We start from the raw sequence: 20364 nt of genomic DNA, 5'->3' as shown, positions 1-20364 counted from the left end.
CCGAGCACTGGAACAGATTGCCCAGAGAGGCTCTGGAGTCTCACTCTTTGGAGATATTCAAGAGTTCTTGCAATGTGCTCTAGGATGACTGTGCTTGAGCAGGGAGGTTGAACCACTGTGGTCCCTTCCAAGCTCACCCATTCTGTGATTTTGATTCTGTAAATGGAAAGACAGATGAAGGGAAGCATTGCAGTATGTTTGAGTCATGTATTATCTCACTGATGTTTGCTTAACAGGCCTTATTCTGAAATACAGGTTTTGCTTTGCCCTGCTTTCAAATTCTTTTAAAAAATCCTTTTTAGAAAAAATTAGGCAGAGGTTAATAGTAGCTTTGCTTGGAAATCTGCTTATGCTTTACATAACATAAAAGCCTGCCTGTCTAGGTTGGATGTCTGCTTAAATCTGTGCCACCTTGTATGAGCATAACAAGTAAGACTCAGTTTTAAACAACAGAAGGTCAACTGAATTCTAGTTAATCCATTTCTTTCAGTTTGCAGAAAGAGGGGGAGAAAAAGAGAAGTCAGTGCAGAATAGGATGATACTCAAATGGTAAACTTCTCATGTAAATTCAGAGTTCAAAGAGGAAAATTTAGCCTGTTCATCCACAGTCTCTACTTTGGGATCAAGTACAGCCTTTTCCTATTCCAAAGGAGAGAGTTTGCCTCGTTGGGAACACCACTGTGGCCAGCAGACAGCATCTAGCAGATCTTGTAGCAGCTACAAGGAACACTTCCTCTCTTCAGGTAAGTGTAACCAGCCATGACAGTCTGTACAGATGATTCCTGGGTGTTGGGGTTTTTTTTCCCCCACAGCCTTTCTTTCTTTCATGGGAAAGCTTTCCTGGATGGAGGACCTGCATTGTAGCTGAAAATTAGTCTGGGTTTGGCCAGCTCTAGTGTTGCTCTGATGCCACCTGCTACTGAGGTAAAACATTCTACTCCTCTGAGATCAAATGGAGTGCCAAGCAAACATGGCCATAGAGGTTTTGGTTACACAACTGACTCTTTTAGAGCCAGCCTGAATCACTTGGCACAGCACCACATCATGTATATATGTTTGCAGCCCAAAATATATTAGCTTGCCTAGCTGCCAAACTGCATGACACAGTCATACCCAGCGAGCTCCCTGCTTTCACTTCTAGTTCATTTTCATTATCGTTGCTTTTCAGATTTGTCTCTGGGCTTACAGGAGTATCTGTAGCTTTGTTTGCTACAGAGAAAATGCTAGTTTGAATGCCTCTCTCTTAAGAAAGGTAAAAAGCATCACTGAGTCAAGGGCTTTCTATCCTTTCTATTCAATAGAGTTCAGGTGAGGTCCTAAATCCGCTTGTGTTCAACTTTATTTCTACTTTAACCACATTTATATTACCTCCCATGTAATATTTCTTGGCCCTTGGTAGCACTTGAGAAAAGTTCCCCTCTCATACTGAACATGGCTGTCATTAGTGTGCCAATAACTGTCTTCCTTATCACCGAGGGAGGATGCTGAGAAAGATGCCTGGAGACATCCCCCTCTTTTCATATTTCAAATTCATATTTATTTGTACTGTTTATAATGTTTGGGGATACCTTAGTTTGCATGACCTGGCTCATATCTGAGACATTTTAAATCGATTTTGGGAGGAAGCTGTGCGTAAATCATCTTCTACAATCTAACCCTACATGTGATGCTTCTTCTTTGGTTCCTGGTGGTATGTCTAAAATGAAACAAACAGCAGCAATATAAGCAACTGAAATTAACACAAGGTTTGTGCTTTAGAGACCTAGGCAGTAGATTACTCTTACTTCTCTTATCCTCTGTATGCCTATAGATTTTTTTCACCTCTCAGAATTTGTTCCTTTTCATTTTATTGGCAATAGATGCTGTCATAACTGCCTCAGAGAAGAGCTCAGCAATTTTTCAAGGATGCTTTGCTATACTGCATTTTCTGTCCCAAGATGGAAGTCAAATTTGTTGGCAGAAATTTAGCAGAACCCAAGAGGCACTCCCTCACAAAGAAATTAGATGCAGCCAGATGGTTTAGCAAAGGCGGTGGCATAGCTCTGTCTGAGTCTGGTGATCAGCGGGCACCGGGAGCCGTCCCTTTCACTGAGGTTTCCACAGGTGCTGTCGTTCCCAGTTCCCTGCACACGATTCAGTATTTGTCCATGTGAGATGTTTGGTATCTAAGTGTGGTGGGATGGCCATGGCTGGCAGCCAAACTCCCACCAGTTGCTCGCTCGCTGTCCTCCATAACAGGAAGGGGAGAGAGAATGGGAAGATCAGGAATGAGAAAACTTGTGTGTTGAAATGAGGACAGGGAGATCACTTTCAGTTACCATCATGGGCAAAACAGGCTAGACTTGAGGAAAGTTGAATTAATATATTGCCAATTCCTTATGCATGAAATTAATTACTTGGGTATTGGAAGGCAAAAAGACAAACACTAAAACACTCAGAGAAAACATCTTTCCTTCCCCCCTTCCAAGGCACAATTTTTCCCCTTCATCCTGGCTCGTCTCTTCATCCTTGTTATCACCACAGGTTACGTGTGATTGGTCCCTTGACCAAGGCAGAGGGGTTATGGTCAGCATGGAGTAGCTCATCCCTGATGCTCCCTTCTTGTCATGCTCCTCCACTCTGGTGTGGGTCCTACCCAGATGCAGGGAATATCACTTTCCCAAACCATCAACTGATACAGGATTCAGTATTCCAAACACCCAGGGCTGGCCACTGTGCCTGCTGCTGGGTCAGGTCTCTTAGGAGTGGTGGCACTGGGCCCTGTGCTGAGTGCCACACGGAGCAGCAGCCTCAGGAGGAGACATGAGGATGTTCAGTGTCTGAGGAGCCTGCACTGGCCCTTGTCTCAGTGTCCAGGGGTGAATGTGAAGGTGCTCAGCACATTCCAGCATAAGGCTATCAATAATAAACCATTTAAAATATCTCAAAAGTAGTGCTGTGATGATAGCCCAAGTAATTAATTACTTTACTTTTAATAGACCCTTCAAACACTGCCAAGTCAGTGACATCTGCTGCAGTGTGGAAGTACCTTCAGGGAAGAAAATTCTTAATATGGTGATACCTCAAAAGGTGGGCCATAGAATGTTTTAGTAGCCTGATAAGCTCTCCTGCTTATTGCTCAGCCAAAAAAATGACCATTCACCCACTCACTGATGGATGATTTAATTGCAACCTACTTCTCAAAGCACATAGCCTGTCTGCCTAAGATGCATTCAGCACTTCTTGGAGAGGGGCCCATTCTCCTGCACCTTATTTCTGGTTTTTATCATATTACTACTGCTCATTTTAGTGTAGTTGTCTTTGACCCCCAATCCAGGTGAGGCCTCACCCTCAGCTGGTGCACAGTCTTGCCCCAGAACAATGAAGAGCACTGATTAACAGGAGCAGAGTATGTGGAGCTGGAGTTTTCATAAAAACATCATTCACTTTCTGCTCTGGTTCTCTTGGGGGAACAATGCAAAAGATGTTATGAAAATAGGGTTTGTTTATTGACCTTCTCTAATTTCCATGTTCATAAAATAATCTTGTTTATTAACAAGTAATCTTTGGCTGAGATGCACTGTGTTCCCTGAAACATTTTGTGCAGAATTCCTGGATCGAAGCTGGAGAAACTGAGTACCAGGGAATTAATTTCAGAGGATATGATCTCATAATCTCACTATTTATCTCTGGAGATAGAGAGATTTTGGCTAGCAGCTGCAACCCTAGAGATAAGTGCTCTTATTTGAAGGAAATGGAACCTTTTAAAAAATATATTTACTATATTACATTTTTATGCTTGTGTCAAGTCTCAGGTAAAGGCCATGTTTGTTCTTGTTTTAGTGTTTGTACCTGGCCCACTCTTATTAGGTGGAGTTAATGTGGAAATACATAGCAAGCTAACTTTATGATCCTGCTCCAGTGAATTTCAGGAGGACTGGTAGAAACGCAGCTTCCTAGGGTCTCTTTCCAAGCCTTCATGGCTCTCTGCACCAAGAACTCTCTGCTGCAGTGGCAGTGCAGGGCTGGTGGAGTTGGCTTCATTTCTCACACTAGTGGACTTGTATATCTGATTTTTTTTTTCCTAGAGCCAGTCTGCAGCCCCTTCATTCTTTGTTAGCCATGGTGAATCACTGATCCTACTGTGCTTCAGAAATGGAGAGAGGGAGAGCAAGTGTCCTATGCCAGGTGGAACTTTTTATTGTTTAAAAATGTCACCATGTAGAAAACAGTGGAAAAGTTGTGTAAAAGCAGCAAGGGAAGACTGTTCAGTGGATCTTTTTTATCTCTGTGGCATGGAAAGAGAGAGCTGGCAGCAGTGTTTCAGTGGCTGGAAATCTCCAAGGTAATTTCCAAGATTTGCTGATAGCTTACATGGAAATTGGACAAATAATTTCACAAAACAGTACTTCCCAGTTAATTCCTCTTCTCTCTATGCTGTTTCCTCAGTAAACGGCTGTTTTATTGCCAAGATTTACTTATTTGGCGGCAATGTTTGTACAATCTTCCTTTACACATTATGTGCCTAAATTTCAGAGATTTCCAAAGGACTCATGATTTCCCCTGACATTAGCTAAACCTGCTGGAGTTCAGTGTCTGAAAAAGGAGGGTTGCTATGTTCCTTTAAAGCAGCAAGCAAAAGCTCAGCCTCCAGCATTTAAATCCAGATCCAAAGCTAGTTCACACCAGCTCTGATGCAGTTAAGCATTTAGGTAGGTGAGTAGGCAATGTCACTACTCTGATTCTTGGGGGCTGCTCTCATGTTTAAAGTTAGACACGTGTATCTGCTCTGCTGAGCTGCAGCCCGTGTCCTAGAAGCTTGGGTGGAATGAGCACTTGGATGCCAATGGGCCAAACCATCCCTTGTGCAGATCATCCTGTCATATGGTGAGCTGGACCCCTCAGAGGAGCAGGGGTTCAACCTTAATTCTGCTTTATTCACCCTAGGTGAAGGGAGCAGACAAACTCATGAGAAGGGCAATGTCTCTGGCTAGGAGATACTGGACATGCACTGAAGATCTGATGGTGAGGCCTTTAAGGAAGCAAGGCCCCTGTAAAGGGGCCTGAAAGCCTTGGGCTGGGCTTTTGTAGGTAGCAGTTTTGGGGAGCAGTGTGAAAATGCGAGGTGCAGAGCATGATGCTTTAGAAACAGTGGCTCCTAGGGCCCACAATTGGTGGGAGTTACATAATGATGCTGATGCTGGTTTTCTTGCCAGGAAGGAGGAAAAGTCTTCAACCCAGCTGAAGACTGATAGGGTATTTTTTTTCTTTTTCTTGGACTTTGATTCTGAAAGCTATAGAACATTAAGTCACCTCAGATGGGTCATGACCCTGTGGTGACAGAATCTGATATAAATGAGCCTATGACTAAGCTGAATAATCCCTTCCTTGAGGAAAAGTTTTCTCTGTTCAGTGTAGTTATAGTAGATGTAGTCACCTTGCTCTGCACTCACTGCTGTGTGAAGCAATCCCACCACCTAACGTATCCAAAGTTACGATAAGTGGGAACAAAAGTCTTTGTATGATGTGGTGAGGAAACAGCATTTAAAAAAATGTGAGTCACCTTGAAATGCCGATCCTCTGCTGAGGTGTTTTGTGTGTTGCAAATCGCAAATAGATTTTTCAAAACTGAGAGAAGAAAGAGCAGCACCAGAAGAACACTTGCAAGAAGGGCTGTGCCAGACACTGAATGTGTTCTCATTCACAGGCACGCCATGAGTGAGAAGTGTTGCCTGAGATTACAGGGTGAAATTCAATAGGTGTTAAAAAAGGAAAAAGAGATAATTGAGCCTCCTTTTTGATGAGCTTTTGCCTGCCACAAACTTCATCATGTAAGCCTAGTACTTCTGGCATGTTGTAGCTGAAGTGCTGCAGTTGTCCTTAGCACAGATTAATGTGTGAAGAAGAGCAAAGGTGAGCCACCTCACAATTCGGGGGAAGAGTGCTGGTGCATCTGTCAGAGGTTAGCAAGGATTAAACTCTATGGCAGCAAACGCCACAGAGAGAAGACCGGTAAGAGGACTGTCTTCTCTTTTGCCTTCTGACTGATTGCCCACCAGGTTAACTGAAATGCTTGAAGGTTTTTGGTGATGGTCACTAATTTGTTGAACCCAAGAAGTCCTTTCCCATCCTAGCTGTAGAAGATTGGAAGATGCAGAGCTCTTGTGTGAGTTGCAAGCATGATTTCAATGAGTGCTTCCATTTATTTTCACTTTGGCAGCCGTGGGCCTATGGGTTGTTCTGTAACTTATGTAATAGACTCAAGTATTAAAATCCTTTCTGAAAAAAAATCACCTAGAATGAAGTAGATTTTAGTAAAACTGCACAAGCTGGGTTTTGTAATGGCCTATTTCAGTGCCCATTGGAATCCATAGAAACATTTCAACTGATTTTGGTGACTACTGATGAGATGAGGTAGGCAGCTTCATTGAAAACCTGGAGGAGAATGGTGATGATGCTATATTAAGACCATGAACAAAACCCATTTACTCTTCCTAGCATCAGTAAATGGGGGAAGAGGTTTTGGGGGGTTTTTTTGAGTCTTTTTTACAGTGAAAGAATATAAAGGTTAGGAAAAAAGAGGCCCTGGAGCGAAGAGAAATATGAGAATGAGTCAGAGCTTTCAGCAGGACCTGACTCTGGCTGGGGTTTTCATCTTTGTGCTCAAAATGAAAACAGTGTACAGAACAACTAATGAAATCAAACTTAAATGCAAAGTAACTGAAGTGGGTGAATTTGATGCATGTGATGTCTTAATTTTTTGATCTGCAAAATAAAATGTGACAAACTTTTAAAGAAACACAGTCATCCTTGTTTCAGTACTAAGTGTTCTGTGGGAGGTGGAGCACAGATTAAATTGTAGTCTGTGGATGTCAAGGGTCCATTTTTGAGTGTGACTGTGAGAGTTGATAATGAGATTAAACTCCACACGGAAAGCAGGTGGTTCAAGGGAGCTGAACTACAATGCTGCTTTCTGCACTGTGTTCTGTGCCCTGCCCAAAGGTCAGCTGGTACAGCAGACCTAGGAGAAAAGCAGCAAGTGAAAGCCAGGTTCTCTTTGCCCTGATGCAGAGTAAGAAAGAAAACTTTGCCCTCTTCATCTCAGTTTTTCCACAGTGGCACTGCTTTGGCAAGGGAGATACAGGTACATAGAAATCTGGTGTTTTGGGGGTTTTTTGTAACATGTAAAATTTTATTGATGGTTTTTGCTGATGTGGACTCCATGTGCCGTGAGCTCCACATCTTTTCTAAGCCACAGTGAAGTCAGGAAGCTCTATACACATGTGGAGGTATCCTATGCAGAGACCTGTCACTATAGGGTTTTAAACACTGCATGACATAAAGATATTTGCTGAACAACAAGAAGTTTTGTGTTTCAACATGTTCCAACAATATGACAAAGACTTGAAAAAAATTGCTCCCAACTTTAATTGAAGAGGTAATTGCTAAGCAGAAAAAAAAGGGAGCTACTGCTTTCCTTCTGGGTTACCTTCTTAGTTGGCACATCTCCGAAATCTGCTGATACAAAGATAAATCTGCATTTTTTGAGAAAGCCATAAGTAAACCCTAATCATCTACTTGGCTATGCATTCCCACTCCACTCAAATTCCTTTCTGAAGTGATAAACATACAAGGAACTTGAATACAGTGTGGAGGAATAAATGCTGCAATAATTTAAAAGGGGGAGGAAAGCCCACGAGGCATTCTGAGCTATTTTCCACTTATTGGTTAGATTTCTTTTTTTTTTCTGAAGCTGTTGGATTGGTTTCCTGTCATTCCTTTCTCTGCCTGCTGGAGGATGAAATGAGCCCTGGTGAAAAGAGAAGTCTATGGCTTTAAATCCTGTTCTATGGATTGAAGTGGGTCTTCGTTTGTGCTTAGACTTTGTGCCAACCATCTCCCAAGAGAATTTCATTCATTTAAAAAAATACAGCTTTATTTCTCTGTTTTATGCATATTGGGTAATGTTCAGTCCCAACTACTGTTTAGCTCAATGAAGGAAAGTTTTGTTCTTCATTAACGCCCACAACTTAATCAGTGTTAGTGGATATATAATTTTTTATTTCCTCTTTATCTCTTTTTTTAGCCCACCCATATTAGATGAATGATTTTGCCATTTCCCTTCTTAAGTTCTTGTTTTTCCACCAGGCACTGTGGTGTATGCATGTGACAGAGCAGGATGGATTTGCCAGGCACTCGTGGGGAAAAAAATCCTATTCCCTGCCTTTTTGTTAAACAGTATGATGTTTTTCAGACAGATCCCTAAGTATTTTTTTTTCCTAAATGTCTCCCTCAGTAACTTGGTCATACCAGGAGCCATTCTGAGACAGACAGAAAATTCCAGGTAGGTGTGGCCTATCTGCCACCAATGGGCCAAGGCCACCCTGCTCAGAAGTACACAATCCCACACCAATTCTCATCTACTGTTCCACTTTCTTCCTAATTCTCTAGTCCAGAAAGTTCTTCCCAACAGCTCAAGGTCAAAAAGTGGAATGCTGTTTATAGCCAAGACCCAAACTGAGAGAAACCAATGGGTCTTTTGTGCAGGAAATGTGAAATGCTGCATGGTTCCTTCTCTGACTAATTATCTTTGTGACCCCAGTTGTATGATCCCCTGCATGTGTGTATATATATATTTTACTTTCCAACAGAAGCGATGAGATGTGAAATTTTGGGGGAATGTAGGCAGGCAGGCCTCTAAGACCTACTTGAGTAGTGCAGACAAAAGCTGGCTCCCAAAATTCATGTTATCAGCTTTTTCATCTGCAGAAGCTTGGTCTTGTTCTGAGGCAGGTTTTGAAATGTTGTTACAGTAAATGTAGGGCTCTAACAGTGGTGCTGAGCTGATAATCACAGAAACCAAAGATCTCAGCCTGTCCAAAAACCCTAGCACAGGGCAAACAGCAAAAGTGGATGCTTCCCCACCCTGGACCCTTCCTGGTAGGGGAGAGCATAGCAGCCTCCCTGTTCCCAGTGGGCACTTTGCCTGCAGAGCTGCTAGTAATAGAGTATTGACTCACTGCCACTTGAAATATCTCCATGCTGATGTTACCCAGAACCCAAAGTGTATTACCTCTGCATTAATTGAAATGTAGCTTTCAGCAGCCCTCATAAACGTGCTCGACTGCAGTGTGAAAGCATTTGTTTCCAGCGGAGATCCTGATAACTAGTGAGATTCAGCAGCGGTGACTGACCTTTGATCATCGGCTTTCAGCTTGGCTTGTTGCCGTGCTGGGAGGAAGAAGGGAAAGTTCTTCCTTATAAAAGCCAACTTCATGTCAGTGTCTCCTGTTAACATTTAGTTTGTTTAGCTAAAAACACACAGCTTTGAAACTCCCTTTGTACTGAACTGCCTGTCTCCTTTTCCCAGTGATACATATAGCTCAGAAGTTGTCTTCATTTTTAATCCATATGTGACTTAAATTTCGATGAATATTGCAGCTGCTGCATTTCCAACTTTGTCTGTCTCCTAGCTTTCCCCTCATTTCATCTCAAAAACTGCCTTGAGATTTTCCTCAAGGCTGCCAAAGACAACTTTACCTCCTCCTTGGAACCTCCTTAGCCTCAGTGTTCAAGGACAAAACCTCTTGTTGGATGCTGCCCAAGGGCAGCCCTGGCTGTGGTCCCCCAAGGGCTGGCACAGTAAGAGCCAGCAACCCTGCAGGCTGCTGCAGGCTTTTGCAGTCCTTGGACTTTCAAGAGAACCAGGCCTCTCATGCCTGCAGCTCCTTCAGGATTTGTTCCCGTTCATCCTCCCCTGATGCTTTTTCTGATCGTTCTTCATGGCAGGAGGGTCAACTGACACCTGTTCAAATCTAGGTTTTAGATTGCTGTCTGCTATATGACCTGGTTCCTCCTCTGACTTTGGAGCCATTTGTGAAATCTGATCTTGACTCCATGCATTTCTCTGAAATTACTCTGATTTATCCTGGTTACACAAAACCCCTGTAGCCCATGCCACAGGTAATGTAGTTCAGAGCTAGTGGAACAGTAGCAGGTAAGTATGTTTGGCTTCCACCACACACAAAACCAACACAAAAACGAAAACGTACTAACACCCACGAGGCAAACTTAAAAAAATGAAATGCAGAAAGGGAAGCAGAGAGGTCACAATACTTAAAATAAATGCAAACTGAATGCACAAAATTAATGCATCCCATGATCTGCAATGGCAGCTGCCCACTTTAAACTTTCAGGGCGCACTGCATTATTACACTGCAGGTAAATAATCACAACCTCAGGTCAAGGGCCCATTCAGGAGTATGCCAATCTTATACTAAGCCATTGTTAACAGGCAAGATTTAATGGAAGTGACTTTTGTTGGGATCTAGTCTCCTAAACAGATCTTAAATCATTTTGATTTGCCTTATTAGAGGATCAGTTCAGTATTTCGGGCACTCTTCTTGTTGGAAAATATGTCTCATCTTTAAATACTAAGAGGGATGCTGGCTGTTGTTTGTTGTTGTCCTCCTCTGCTTTAGTTTCATGTTTTCAGGTATTTGACAAGGTCCATACAAGTAGATGTGCAGAAAAGGGGGGAAGGAGTGAGCGAGTTAGCTCTGGGATGAGTTTAGAAATGTAATCATTTTCCATTTTTGCAAATATTTTTGCAATCAACTTTAATGGTATACATTGAATCTGCTTTGTTGTAACACATCAAAAGACACTTCGCATTTTTCCTGAGCCGTGGATTCTTTGGAACACCTGTGTCTTCAATTGACTAATTATATACCACTGATACATAGTTTCCTAGAGAGCACCACATTTTGATCTGGTATGAACTAATACAGTTCTATTGGCTTTACCACTGCTGCTTAATTTTTATAGTAGCTTACCTAAGGGATATTTTGCATTGTACTTATGAGAAGAGGCTTACAAAGATCACCTGCCTGGGAATCTACTGCTTTTGTGGTCCTTCCCTTGGATTTTGCCACCTGCCTTGGGTTGTGGATCTGCTGAATGTGCATCAGGAAACATTAGGACAAGCACCTTCACCACATGCCTGTTATTTCTGAGGGCTTATGTGCCACAGCAATAGCAACCAAACTGTGAAGCCAGAGAGCCTCACTCTCAGAAAAGGAAAATGCAAGGACATTCAAATTCTGGATTTAGAATCATGTAATAGGTCAGTGAGCCTACTAGGATCTGACATATTTGCATATTTGTGTATTCTGGTGCCTTCATATTTTAAATGTGGGCTCACACCAGCTTTGCTCAGTAGCCCACCAGGTTCCTTCATTGGGCTGAAACCCAGCCACATGCCATCCTTGCCCAAGTGGAATTTCTGGGCAGAGCCTGGGGTCTGACCTGCATTTTGATGGCTTAAGCTATGGTGAGGCTCTGGACTAAGAACCATTGCTCTTTCAGTTGGCAAGAGCATTTTGAAGGTCTGCAGCAGGAGAGCATTTAACAAGCCTCTGCTGAAACGAACACCAACAGATTGTAAATTGCGAAGTGCAGTGTAATTGAATCTGATCTCTGGCTTTTACAGACTGTAGTAATTGGAAATTGCCTGTCTTTTAAATACATGCCATTCCAAGGATGGCTCCTTCTTGAAACTGTGATCTGATCACTTGTAAAAGCACAATGATGTGAAAGAAGAAGTAATATGGAGTCCCCTTGGTACTGGTGGAGAATGGGGAAGGAGAGACTTTGGGAGCTTTGTGCTGTGTCACTGGTATTAGAAACGAAGTCCTACACTGTAATTAACAGCTTTGCAAATATGAACTAGTCCTTGAATAGCCACGGCCTGCAGCCCAGATATCAGTGCCCTGTTTGGGTCCAAGCAGATGACCTACAGCAGGGCTGGGTGGAAGCAGTCCCAGCCGGCCCTTGGCAGCAGGAGGCAGAGCACCCCTCCTGCCAGCTCCCGGGCACCTCCAGGCTGTCCTGGGTACACTCTGCACACCTCCTTAATCCCAGCCTCTGGCTGAGCACTGCCCTGCACAGTGCCTAAGCCGTTCTCTCTACAATGCAGGGGGGGTCTAAAATTTGTCCTCAGACATAAAAATACGATGATTTCTCTAATTTTTTGTTCCTGTATGTATAGGAGATTTAAAGGTAAGGTTGGAACTTAAGAAAACAGAGCAAAACAGATGAACTCTAGACCTGAACGCTGTATTTTGTAATGTTGTAGACTTGCTGTTTAAACTGCATGCTCCTTCTCCTCATATGCCCCTCTTCTGTCTCAATATCTTTTATTTTGTAACTGATACTCTAGTTGCCTAGATATTGATTAAAGATTTCACAGAAAGCCACAAACAGATTTGAGGCCTGGAATCTTTAGTAGAGGGCCTGAATGGAGAGCTGGTTGAGCTTTATCAGGAAGAAGATTAGAAGCTGACTTGCTCAGTATAAAGTCTTACCATGGTAAGATGTACTACCAAAAAAATGATTGAATGGCTCAAGAGCATGTGTGGAGACTGGTGAAGTATGTCGCAGATATCTGGAACCTGAGGGTAAGTAAGCTCAAATTAGAAACTTGTCTTAATTTTGAAATTATTTTTATTACTAATAAAAACCTCCTAAGGAGTGATTGTTCATATCCTCTTCTTTCAGATAAGAATTAATAACTTTTCAGGAGACATGTTTTAGCCAGATATTTACTTACACAGATGGCTAGGCATCTAGCAATGATGCACTAGGCATGATTATGTAGTTCTTTATGGAGTTACTGAATTGAAATTAAATACATTGGAGATTAGAAAGGGTGATTGTAGTGGTCCATTCTTGTCTTTAACTCTCTGACTCTGTAACAGACCCATTTCTCACCCACGTGTGCCAGGTAAGCAAATACTCAAAACTGGCTTTAGGTCCAAGTAGAAGCCATGAATTCTAGAAAATTCAGGATAGGATGGAGGGTAAGAACTTCTGTGAACCTTTCCCCACATCCACCTACCTTTTCCAAAGGGGGAAGAAACATTCACAGTGCTCTTACATGGTGCTGTGGGTAGAAGTTGGTTATCACCTTCTCCTTGTCCTTAAAACAGTAACAGCTTAAAAGTTGTTTAGTTGTCCTGGCTGATGATGAGGACATACCACCACTTCTGTTGTTGTGTGTAGTGAGTAAAAGGAAATAACCTCATTATGAGGTGCTTTGGAGGGTCATCATGGAAGAGGCTGATCAGCACCTACTTGTTGTAAAGGCCGAGTCTCTTTTGTAGTTTCCAAGCAGTTCAAAGCTGCCATCCACCTGCTCTGTCTGCCAGTCAGGATGATCACGTTCTCAACTTTCTATTTCATTTCCATTGGGAAGTGCATGAGAATTTGGGCTGTGAAGACAATTATTACCTGCAACTGCACACTGCCAAGATGCAGTTACAAGCTGGGTTTCAGTTTCACATTTCTTCTTTGCTGTAACTATTTGGACTGGCTATGGCATTTTGCTCAATGTTTTTCCTTCATGAAATCCATCTGCTGGTATCGTCTTACTTAAAAAACATATTTTGCCTGCAAGTCTCCAAATAGCCAATGCTTCCCCAACTTCCACCTTTTTAAGGAAATACAGCTTGAGTAGCCATTTGTGCTGGGTAGTGGTGTTTGAAAAAGCGGGAATGTGTTACTGCAACCACAGAGAAGGAGATGGGACTAGGTATTGCCCCTTGCTTCCATTATCCCAGTTGGAGTTAGATGGAGGTGTGCAAACCTCTTGGAGTTGGGTGGTTTCGGTGAGGCACCTGAAATTAGAGACCACTTTTAATAAACACTGTATAAATAACATTAGTATGAAGGATTAAAGGAAGAGCACTGAAGGAATTTAAGGGCAAGGGCTTGATGGGTTCTCCTTACAACACTCTTCAGACCTGTGACCAAATCCCACCATTTACCCTGCAGTATTACTTACTCTGCTGTGCCAAGGCAGTTGTCCCTTTTGGAAGAGGTAACAGTTTCACATATGTACCATATTTTAAGAATGAGTGACTGGCTTCAAGGAATCAGAGTTTTAGTTACACCTAGGTAATTCTGCTAACTAATAAATATAGTTAGCACTAATCTCTTCATGGATACTCAGAAGTATCTGCACACACACTCTGAAGGATTCTCCGTGCTTTTAACTAGGTTTTTTTTCCCATGCTCATGTCAGCATTGGGATTCTCTGTTCTCTCCGAAAGGCAGAAGTAGCATTTGTTCTTCTTTCTAGGACACAACATTCTGCCTGCATATTTCTACCTCTGAATGCACAGCTAGGCTTCACCCAGAAGGTACTGATATAAATTATTTAAATTTGTGTTTTGAAGGTTCCCTGTGATCATATAAAACACATTCCATTTGAAAGTGTTTCTTGTAATCAAATTGGCTTTTAGCATTTAAGCCATAAAGCTGTGTCGAATGCCCTTGGATGGAGCACACCCTTTCAAGTAACTTTTTTGTTAAGAACCTTAAACCAGATCTGTTTAACAAATGTTCAATGAATGTGGTCTCTGCTGCTTCAGTGTTGGGATATTCTATGGAAAGGCACACTGCAAGCAGTGGGGACCTGAGAGTGGTTAGCAATCTGCGGAACACAAGTCAGGGGCTCTGCTGTGAATTCCTCTACAAAGCTGTTATGTGATCCTGAGGAAGTCGCATTGCCTGTTCATTCCTGCCTCTTCCCCATGTCTCATCTGCTGACAGTACTCTGCTTAACATGTTTCCTTTGGAAGGTAGTAAATATAGCATTTTAGGGTCCAAAACTGCGAATTTTTGGACTCATTTTATACTCATACAGCACCAGTTGGATTAGACAAGACATATAAAGAAGAGCTTGGTCTTCACCTGTTGGTATCACACATTCTGAACCAGACTTAAAAAGGAATTACCTCCTGCATAAACAAGCCACAGCCATATCACTTGTGACTGTCTTTGCTCAACAGTGTGGTTTTGAAAATCCAGCTCACTGTCTGCAGGCATTGTGTTAAACATGTCTTGCTCTAAATTATCAAGCACATTCAAGAGGACAATTACAAATTCCCATGAGAATATAAAACGTTACATCTTACAAAAAATCCCTACCATAAAACTTCTACATTTGGTACTGATACTACAGACAAGGACTTTTTAGTTGGCCACTGACCAATTCTGCTCAGAAAATTAATTTTAAAGTACTGTTATTTATACCTTCTGTTTGTGTGCATGATAGGAGGTAATAGTTTAATTTTGACTGACTATACTGTATGTCTTGTGCTGCAAAGTAGGAATTGTGTTGATAAAGTTCCTCAGAAAAAATTCCACTAAGTGCGACTTTAAAAATCACATGTTGAATGATTTTAAAAATGCAAGTTTGCTTTTCCTCAAGTTTAATTACAGAAACCATCTAACTGCTTAGACCTCCCCCAAATCAATCTTTCCCTAATAATGTATAAAGATTCTGCTCAGTATATATGCAATATATATGTGTGTGTATATTTGCTTACTTAAATTGTTCAGGGGAAACCTTATCTTCCTTGTGTAATGTGACATGAAATATAGTCACCAACACATGCCAGTAGGCTGTGCAGTGGAGGCAAGGCATTGCTAGCTGCCCTAACTTTCTCTGAAATGAGGTGGTATGCACTGCATTAGTCTGTATCTGCACAATCTGCCACAGAGAACACAAAGAGCTTCATCTACAAAATGTATTCTACAGAGATTTCCATGGGGAAGGAAACATCTGAATACCTTAGGAGCTCTGTAATCAAACATACGGCAATTCTGAGATTTTTCAAACAGTGCAGTATTTGCTTCCTTTTGGAAGTGTGGCTGGACACTGCCTGTGCCTGTCTTTCAGACAAGCAGCTATTCTGTCGAGCGCTGCTGATCATGCGGATGCGATCCAACAGCAGCGCTCCCGCTTGGCTCTGCTGTGCCACACCACAGCCAGAGCTGGACTCCTCTGGCTGTCATATCTTCCATCTTCTGATCAATGCCATCCCACTAAGCACAGAGAAATACAACAGTCATAGGAAGGGACAGAGAAAGCAAGGAGCTATGTCTCCTTCTCAGTGATGCCAGCATGCAATCAGGAATGCAGACACCAGCATTTTGGTCCCCACTCTCCTTTTCTGTATGCTACACATGACCCAGCATCTAACAGAAAAAAGGAAATCTCTTTTCAGATATCAGATCCTATATTTAGAAATTAGCATCAAGTCCTGTTTCTGTGCCAGGCAGCTCCTGGCTAGCTGAAGAAGCTATCTTGCTACTCCCACCTGTGGATCTTGCGTTATGAAACTAGGTACAGATTTCTTTAATGATCTCTTTAAATGAAAAAACAATCTTCTGGGTCTCCTAGAGAGACTTTGACAGCTCAAACGTCATTTTTCATATAGGATTTAGCCAAGACATATAATCTACTGTCTGCAAAGTAAGTGAAAGCTTTGGGGCCTTAAAATGACCATTAAGTAGTATCTGCAAACCTCAATTTTTGTCTCAGATAAACAGCTGTGGATGCTGCTGCTCCCATCATTTAGCAGCATGGTGAAGCACTGTCTCAGAAATTTTACTGTTGCATCACCTCAACTGAGCTGCAATTGCAGATTAAACAAGAAGGAAAGCAAAGCTTCCTCTACATGCTTTGCAGCTCACACAATATAAGCTTTGCAAGGATAAAATAAATGGGGGGTGGCAGTGGGAAGGGGCTATGAGGGTGTCAGCAGTAAGTGTAGCTGTAAGCTTGCTTTCTCTGTGTATTTCAATAGAGATCTCCGGCTAACTGAAGCCTCTGTGTGGCTCGGTAATAGCCTCCTCTGTGCTGCCCTAGCCACAGCTCACCCTTTGCTGCACATCTAGCGCTGAAGGCTGAACCCTGCTTCCTTACACAGCGTCTTAACCTTGCCTTGCCCGTCCACCCCACAACAGCCGCTTTGTTTCCTTTCACTAACAGTCAGACATCACAAATTCCTTCCCTCTAAAGCCATTAACACAGAACCGGCACCACCCCAAGTGGTTTCAGAACTAACTGATTTAGATGCTGGAGTCTGCTGCAAGGCCAAAAATAACTCCCCATTTCTTTCTCCTTCATTGGTGAAAGTAGGAGAGAAAGTGGCCAATGACAGAGACACAAATCCCCCATAGGCATCAGAGACAAATCTATTTTGTGGCAGGAAAAAAAAATAATAATGCTCTTGAAAAATGTTTCTTTGCTCAGGCCGATAGATACAGACCTGCTGCATGTAATTTTGCTGAACCGATGGTATCACTTGAATGGCTCACGGACTACATAAAATGTATTACATAATTATATTTTTAAACACTGTCCCCAGCTGTGCTGATGCACATAAAAGCTGTGTTTACAATGGACTCCGCACATGTAATTATTTTGTGGCACTAGCTCTGTGCATTTCCTTGATGGATGCTCCACGGTGCATAAAATTGTAGCTTTTATCATAGATTCTTGAATATATTCTTTGGCTGTTTCAGCTTTAAATACTCTGTTGTCCTCGCATGGGTGAACAGGACTGATGCCTGGAAGGGCTAAATTATAGCATCTGAGGGAACACCTTTAAGTCCTCTGGGAGCAGCAGAGAGGGAAACATGATGAGTGTTGGAGTTGAGGCACCAGGGTCACGGCAAGCACTGAGCAGCAGAGCCGGCTGCTCCTCTACGAGAGGTTTCCTGTGCTCTCTTGGGGATAGAGCAAGGGCCCTGCCCCTATTTGGCCTCCACAGATTCATCCCAGCCTGACTGATGCTGCACCAACCCAGCTCTGTAGGACGGGGAGGCTCAGTGATGCCGTATGCCTTGTGAATGCAGGAGCAAAGGGGCTGTTGGCTGTGCAGAGTCAAACAGAACATGGCCCGGACTGCTGGGATCAAAGAACAGCTTTGATTTATCTTCTTTTCTGTTTGTTTACAGCCAGCGAGCTCCCAGCATTTCACTGAGAGCTCTCCCTTCTCTGTTCTCCATCCAGTTGTGGAATATCAAGCATTTCTTTATCCTAGCACAGTAGTTGATGCATAGGACCCAGTGAAGAGTACAGTGGGATATTTATTTTAGATCTGTTCCAGTGTTCTTGAGTATTAATAACACTGTGAAAACCTAGATGCTGGAAGGTTTGGTACATAACACAGTCCAAGAGTTTTGCCTGCCAAGCAATAGCACTTGGAAATAAAAAAAGACAAAAAGTAATACAATATCCTGAAGAACAGCTTCAAAATGATGGAAGAGAAGCACCACAGGTAGCTACCTTTCTTTTTTTTTTTACTATTGCTGCAAAGAACTGGCAGACTTTTATTGTCAATAAGCAAAATGGTTTGGCATCTTACCTCTAATCCCTGGCTAACCTTAGATATAAGACTCCACAAAGGAAATGAGGAGTTTGTGGGAAACCATTTTTTAATGGCAGGTGTTTGGTTGGAAATCAGGTTTGCTTTCTGGTAGTAGATATAACTTGAATTCCTTTGTTATCATTCCTTGCCCTTTTCAGTCCTGTGTTTAGTCATGGAAGCTGGAAGCCTACGCTTCCCCAAGGACAGTTGCACCATGTAAAGTATTAATTGGTCTAATGCCAACAGTGATCAAATTATTCCAAAGCAAATGGCCCAGCTGTTGGTAAACCAAGTTTTCCACCCTCACATGAATATAGGCTTCTCCCATCCTGGAAACTCTTCAGCTATGGATGTCCTTAGCATTCCCTATGTTCGGCATGTGAAGTTTACATACCAGCTTCTAGCCTGTTGATGTATTTTGCACCAGTGTCAGGTGATGGAGGAACAATCTTTGGAGTGGAAAAAATGTGGAACTGCATTAGTTCATTGTATGTTCATTTGCATAGTCTGCCTTTCAGATAAACCTTATCCCTGCAAGTGTACTGGTACTTGAAAAAGAGTCCTTGAATAACCTGCACAGAAGCTGAACTGCCAAAGAGGTGCTACTTTGGAAAAGCAAGCAGAGGAAGGTACCTGAAGCAGTGCAGAGGAAACACTTCTGAAGTAAGCACCTTCTTGTATTGTTCATATGTGTGTCTATCCTGTTTCTGCAACACAAGGTGCTGTTATTTCATTAGAGATAACATGGCTTGTACGTATGAAAAAAGGGTACATTTCTCACCAGGTAAGACATACTTCTTTCTTGCTCACATTACTGAAGTATGTGAGTATTATTTTCTAAAAGGGCTTATTTCCTTCTACTCCCTTACTCTAGTCTATCAGCCATTTAGGCCAAAATATGTTTTACAAATGTGTGATCATCTTATACAAATCAACATAATTCCACATGCTTTGATAGAGCTATGACTTAAACCAGTGGAGGATCTAAGTCCTGGGTGTTTTATGTAACATAGATAAACCCCAAAATTTGTGATCAGAGAAGAAATATTTCTGGGTATAACATGCTTGCATTGTTACTCTTCCACATTAGTTGCAGTCCTTTGCTGCAGCCACTTGTGCAAGACTTTTCTGTTTATGTACATGGAGATAAGAGTTGTTCATCTTTTGCATAACATTAGGTGTTGCATACAGATGAGAGTAAGAATCCACACTTAAGTTAGTGCAAATTTTGCAGTTCAACAGGAAAAAAACAGTCCTCTTAAGGCTACTGTTTGAACCCTGATCTTTGCCTTTTATGTCTAAGTCACCAGAAGCTTCTGTGTCCAATGCTTTGAGAAGTCACAGTTCAGTGTAAGTGATGTCATGGCTATAGGAGTTGAGGCATCATCTCTGTCGCATTAAGACCCTCTTGGAAATGTCCAATAAAACCAGAAGGAAAATGGGACTTATTTTACTGATTTTTTGAGCACTTCAATTCCATTCTTGCTATATTATTATCATCTGTGAGAAGCTTTTTCTTTTTTAATTCTATGAAGTTCTATCACTATATTATCTAAGCAGCTAAGTACTCAGATTATGTAAGTTGTACATAATAGGATGTCTGTAAAACTTTGCTCCTTCCAGCTTTGGAAATTTCTATATTGCTCTTCTCTGGTGACTCAGCTAAAGATCTCCCATGTGATCTAGGAGAATGTGTGGTAGGGTGGGATTCCCACTCCTTGAAGGAATGTATCCTAGTCCTCAGGTATGACCACAGCTGCAGCATTGCTCTCTTCCCACATCCCCTGGACTTTTCTGGGCAGTCTTTAACCACTGATCAGTGGATGCATGCTGTAGTCCCAGCCATGCATTGAAGTTCTGTCTTTCTAGGAATATTTACCTAATGTTTTCAAAGAAAAAAAATCCACCTTTTGATTTGCACAGCAGGAGCATTTGCCTGTTGTAGCAGATAGCAACCTCAACATGTACTTTCACTGTCTGTTTCTTCTAGAGGATATTCTTGGCCCATAAGTGGTGTTTTAAGAATATTTCTACCAGTACTATTTTTATGGTATGTCTCTCTTCATGGTGCATTGTTAACCATATGGCCAAGCACAGTATATGCAGCTACATGGCAAGGTTTACTGCCCAGCAGGCATGAGAAGCATTTATTTTGAATAGA

The 20364-nt window shown here is 42.1% G+C and overlaps 1 long non-coding RNA gene across 2 annotated transcripts in view; it reads left to right on the top strand.

Annotated features, from left to right (window-relative positions):
- LOC121675782 overlaps nt 1-20364 on the top strand; it is a 48897-nt gene that overhangs the window by 4668 nt on the left and 23865 nt on the right. Inside the window, exons 1-2 of one of the 2 annotated variants that reach the window (XR_006020217.1) lie at nt 249-743; nt 18710-18866. This is a non-coding gene — a long non-coding RNA (uncharacterized LOC121675782). Of the gene's footprint in view, nt 1-248; nt 744-18709; nt 18867-20364 lie in introns of those variants that run through there. The other variant, XR_006020216.1, reaches the window with a different exon arrangement.

This window comes from Corvus kubaryi, unplaced genomic scaffold (assembly GCF_017639235.1).
Source record: "Corvus kubaryi isolate FWS band 111438036 unplaced genomic scaffold, C.kubaryi_AGA036_p1.0 76, whole genome shotgun sequence".
Taxonomy (NCBI): Eukaryota; Metazoa; Chordata; class Aves; order Passeriformes; family Corvidae; genus Corvus; species Corvus kubaryi.
This window is presented reverse-complemented; position numbering and strand designations above follow the sequence as displayed.